Here is a 5,034-nt window from a genome sequence, read left to right on the forward strand (position 1 = left end):
CCATTTTCGGATTCCAAATCTTGTACTACCCAAAATACATTAAAAAAAGAGGCATCAAGTGCTTGGTTAGTTTGAAAGTTGAAAAAGTAGGACCTCACTATAAAATAATGCAAAATATGGATCATTTCTCATTGTAAAATAACACAAAATATTGCTCATTTTCTAATACTGCTTCTTATTAATGGCACGTTTAGTATACGTGAAAATATCTAAAGGCACGTTTAGTATACGTGACAATATTTTCGTAAAAATACTTTAACATGAAAATATTCTTTCATAGGTGTCGAAATTTTTTCTCACCAATTGGTCCCAGCATGTATTTTCATATCAATTGGCAGCCAATTGGTGTGAAAAAAACTCTCGTACTAAATCACATGAGGAAGTTCTTTCATGTAACGAAAATATTTTCATACGTACCAAACGTGCCCTAAGTAAATTTATGGACATAAAGAATGTAATTGCTTATATTCTATACCACACTACCTTAACATATTAAAATTGTAATATGAGAGAGAGAGAGCGAGAGAGAGAGAGAGAATCTTCTTAACCTGACCACCTCAACATTAGGCATTGTGAAGTTGAATAAGAAGAGAAGGCCTAACATGAGAGGCAAGATCCTTAGGTTAGCCAAGGCGACTTGCTCATAAAGCACTGGTGGAGAACCATTTCACTCTCTCACACATTGTGATCAAAGGCAAGTCATCCTTGGCTACCCTAGCACATTGCACCCCTCCATGTGAGGCTCTACTTCTGTGCCCTTAGCTCATAGCCACACCACTTCATGTCCTCTGTTCAAGCATTTGGGCTCTATTTATAGCTTGCTAAAGGCTACTATTTACAGCAAAAAGCTCAATAACTAGCCTAATTTAGAATATATTCTTTCTTATAGAAAAGCTTGCTTTTTAATGGGCCATTCAGATCTTCCAAAGGTAGATTTATGTCCATCACAAGAGAATCCTTTATGTCTTGCCTCTTGTATCTTTTGAGACATGTTATAATGTTTAATACAATCTCTCTCTCTCTCTCGATCGACGCGGGATAACATGCTGTATTGGCTTTAGATAACAAATAAATCTTCTTTAAGACCATGTTTAATCCCTAGAATTTTGGGTTTTTAACAGTTGGATCTCAAACCCTAAAATTGGATGGTCCTTGCTCAATCGTGGAATGTTAATTTGTTAAGGCATGCATAGATGATGATTTGGAACTTTCCTTATTGAGGTTAGTCATTACGCCCTAGTTTTAGAAAATATGTACAATGAGACCATTTACTTTTGATACAAGAGGTCACACTCATCATGGACAGTAAGATTTGAAATCCGGTAGTTGAAGACGTGCCATTGTTTAGCCACGAAGTTCCAAATAAAATTTCCCTAAAGTTGTGACATACTCTCATTTATTGGATTTTACATCCCATGACCAAAATTGATTGTAGTTTATTTGCCCCAAAAGTAAATAGTCTTATGGTATACAATCCCCTACTTTTAAGAGGTAGATTTAAGGGCCCCCTCTACCTAAGGGACGAAATGGTATTGTCTTGTGGGAGGAAACCATTCATCTACCCTCTCAATCAAAAGCCTTGGGAGGATTTTTGTAGTTTGAAATTTTGGAAAGTATTCATCTACTCTCTCAATCAAAAGCCTTGGGAGGATTTTTGTAGTTTGAAATTTTGGAAACCACCTAAGAAATAATTGATGATCATTTTCAAAAGAAATTTTTTTTTGAATTTCAAGTTTTTTGACACTGATCTCGCCCATGAAAAATTGGGCAATCTCTATTCAATCTTAAGACATTTTTTTGTCTAGCACATAGATAGATCAAGTTTTGGAATTTTTTTGTTGAGTTTAATCTTCATGTTAAAGAGGTTACATCCCCAAAATTTGGGGTCTGAAAATCACTCCTATTCTGGGTCTTACCTGAGGGAGTAAATCGACATTATCCTCTCACGGGAGTATAAAATCTTGTCACATAGCCACTAGAAAGTGTTGTTATTGACTCAACAGCCTCGACGATGTGATAAATGGATTTAGGGTTGACAATTTTTTCTCAATGATTTGGTTATTAGAGTTTAGTTTTCTTAGAAACATGTGCACTCATCACCAACTTTGCCCTTTGGAGACAATAAGAAGTCAGTGACTGAATCATTCATAATTCTAGGTCACTTACATTCTTGATAACTTTCAAAGGCCACCCCACACTTTTGACCTTTCTTTAAAGCGTGAGAAAACAAGAATAATTTGTTTAAAGAGGTGTGCGTCACACTCTTTAAAGACCCAAATTAGGCAATAAACGGCCAATTATTCCTTTCTCACAACCTATAATCACGCAATTACTAAATGTCAAAAAGCTCTACTTTATGATCACATTATTCCATTGGTTCTTGGATTTATTCATGTCCACCACTACCAATCTTCTCTTTCTTTCTCCATCTCACTTTTTCATGTCCATTGCCTCTCACAATTATTTCCAAATCTCAAGCCCACATGTGCCATGCATGTAAACCAAGAGCTGGTTTTGATGGCCATGATTATCCCTGAGGCATCTGATGGTCGAAAACCACAGACAACATTGAAGAAGATTGAATCCAAGCCCTTCATTCAAAATGTCTGATCTAAAAGAGGCTTCTTCAATAAAAAAGAAGGCTCTAGAGTGGAAATCCAATGTTGTGTGGGTCAATAATTTCTTCATCTTTGATCTAGTGGACCAAGATGATGGTGTTTGATATTTGCTTCACAAGTGGCAATGGAATCAGCACAGTATTCTCTCCTCCCCCCTCTTCCCCATCCTCCCATTCTGACTATTATAAATTGAATTTGATCAAAAGAATGTGTATGTGGTTGAATATGAAGGTCAATGAGGAGGCAAAGGTCTCACATGAAGGGATGGGGCACTTTTTGTAGCCAAGGATGACTTGCCTATGCTCTCAAGCATAAGAGAGCTTACTTCCTTTTGGTATTCTTCAGTTTCTAAGTGAGTCTTCCTTGGCTACTTATTATGCTTCACCCCTCATGTCAGGCACAAGTCTTTCATGAAGTTTATCTCATAAGTTTCTTTCTTTCCTATTACATGACTATCTTCTTCTATCTATCATATATTCTTCTCCATGAAAATTGTTTGGCTCAATCTGGCACATCAAGAACAACAGTCAATATCAAAATTGAATCCAAGAGCTACCCCGCCGCTGAGAAGAAATTCAGGCTCAATAGTTTTTATCCAATTCCAATGCTTCTTTTTGGAGCCCTATGCTTAGACCATACCAGACAATACATGTGTAATTTTAAGTCATTTAGATATCATGTTATGGATATTTGTTGCATTAGTGCTTAATTGGGTCTTCATAAATTACAATGTTCAAAACCGATGCTCAACAGGATCCCCAGATCGAGTTGTCCATATAAACTTGGCTGTGTCTGTCAGAGACTTGGTTGAGTTTGTAAAAGTTATGGTAATACTAAATGTAAAACGACCAAGTTTGGGCGATTCCTACTAAGACTAAGCACCTTGCTGAGTTGGAATAACTTGTGCAAGCCTGATTGGCTCGAGTTTTAAAACACGGGCAACTAATATTATTTTGTATACGCTTTCTTGCCTAATGTGGCAATGCATCTTTTTCCATTCCAAATTTATTCTCATTTTAATTGTGCACTAGGTGGCTCAGCTGGGATTCCTAGCCACATTGACAATTTTGTGGCCTTTATGCTACTCTTATGCTCATGCTATACATTGTATGTTTACTTTTTGGGTTTTACAGAGAGAGAGAGATATCATGTTAAGCTAACCCCAATTAGTTGACAAAAGGCTGTGACGATGACCATCATCATGTTAAAAAAACCTTTGCCATATGTTTTGGACAAAGATTATATGGTATGGGGATTAAAAAACCTAAAAAAGCCCTTCTGATTTTTAAATTCCTGATGTCATTGATTCCATTGGCCCTAGTTGTTGGCACTTGGCAGCAGTATTTATTTTGTTATTAAAATTTGCGAGTGCCTCAAAACACGTGCATTATATTTGTGTTGGAAAAAAGTGAATTGTAGGCATGAGAACAAATTAATAAACTCAATTCGATTGTCCCCATTCTTTTTTGGTGTTAAGTGTACGATTCAAACCAGTAAGCCAATGTTTCTTAGCCATATTCCTCCTTATCACCATATTCATGAATCCGATTCTCATCTTTCTCTCACATTTTAGACTTGGGACTAATAGTCCTTCATTTTCAGAAATATAAAATTAAAGCTGGCGACAGGCTGGGTGGCCTGCACTTGCCTACTTGGGCCTATCCTAAAAACTAGGGCTTGGATCACAAAATGTGGCCCGAGGGCTTGGCTTGGGCCAAAGCCACGCCATGGATAGTAGTAGGCTTAGCCAGGTCCGTGTTTGGCTAAGGCTAGGGCCTCTTAGACCGGGTCGGGCTCAAGCTGGCCTTATTGGGATCATAGCTACCCTTGCCCAAACCTGGCCCGTTGCAAGCCATTAGCTAGACAGCTCCTTGGAGTGGCATATATTAGAAAGGTTTTTGGACACTGGAATCATACCCACACGTGTTGGTTGGGAATTGTAGGGGTGGTAAATTGGTTGGTCGACCCTTCCCATTTACTGGACCCTGTGAGTTGGATCTAGATCTAATCCAGATATAACCAGATCAGGACGACCAAACACGTTTATTTGCCTAGGAATTTTTATTTGATCCACACCGTAATAAGATTGTGCATAACACAACTCGATCCACATTATTATAAGATCATGCACGCTCATACAGCTTAGAGGCTTAGAATGCCAATTTGACCAATTTTATTTTTTTTAAATGGATTGATTATCTTGATTGCCCATCCGGAAAACCTATCTAGATTGGCAAATCGGCATTCCACATCACTGCATCAGCCGGATTGGCCCAAACTAGCCTTAAAAAACAGTTTCAAAAAATCTTTATAAATATTGCTTTTGGGGTTTTAAGAAAAAATGGGAGTAATGCATTGTGAATTTTTCATTATTTTGCAAAAATACATGAATGTTGAAATACTATTTTCCTATATA

This window comes from Amborella trichopoda, chromosome 2, assembly GCF_054954075.1.
Source record: "Amborella trichopoda isolate Santa Cruz 75 chromosome 2, AtrichopodaSantaCruz75HAP2 v2.0, whole genome shotgun sequence".
Classification (NCBI taxonomy): Eukaryota; Viridiplantae; Streptophyta; class Magnoliopsida; order Amborellales; family Amborellaceae; genus Amborella; species Amborella trichopoda.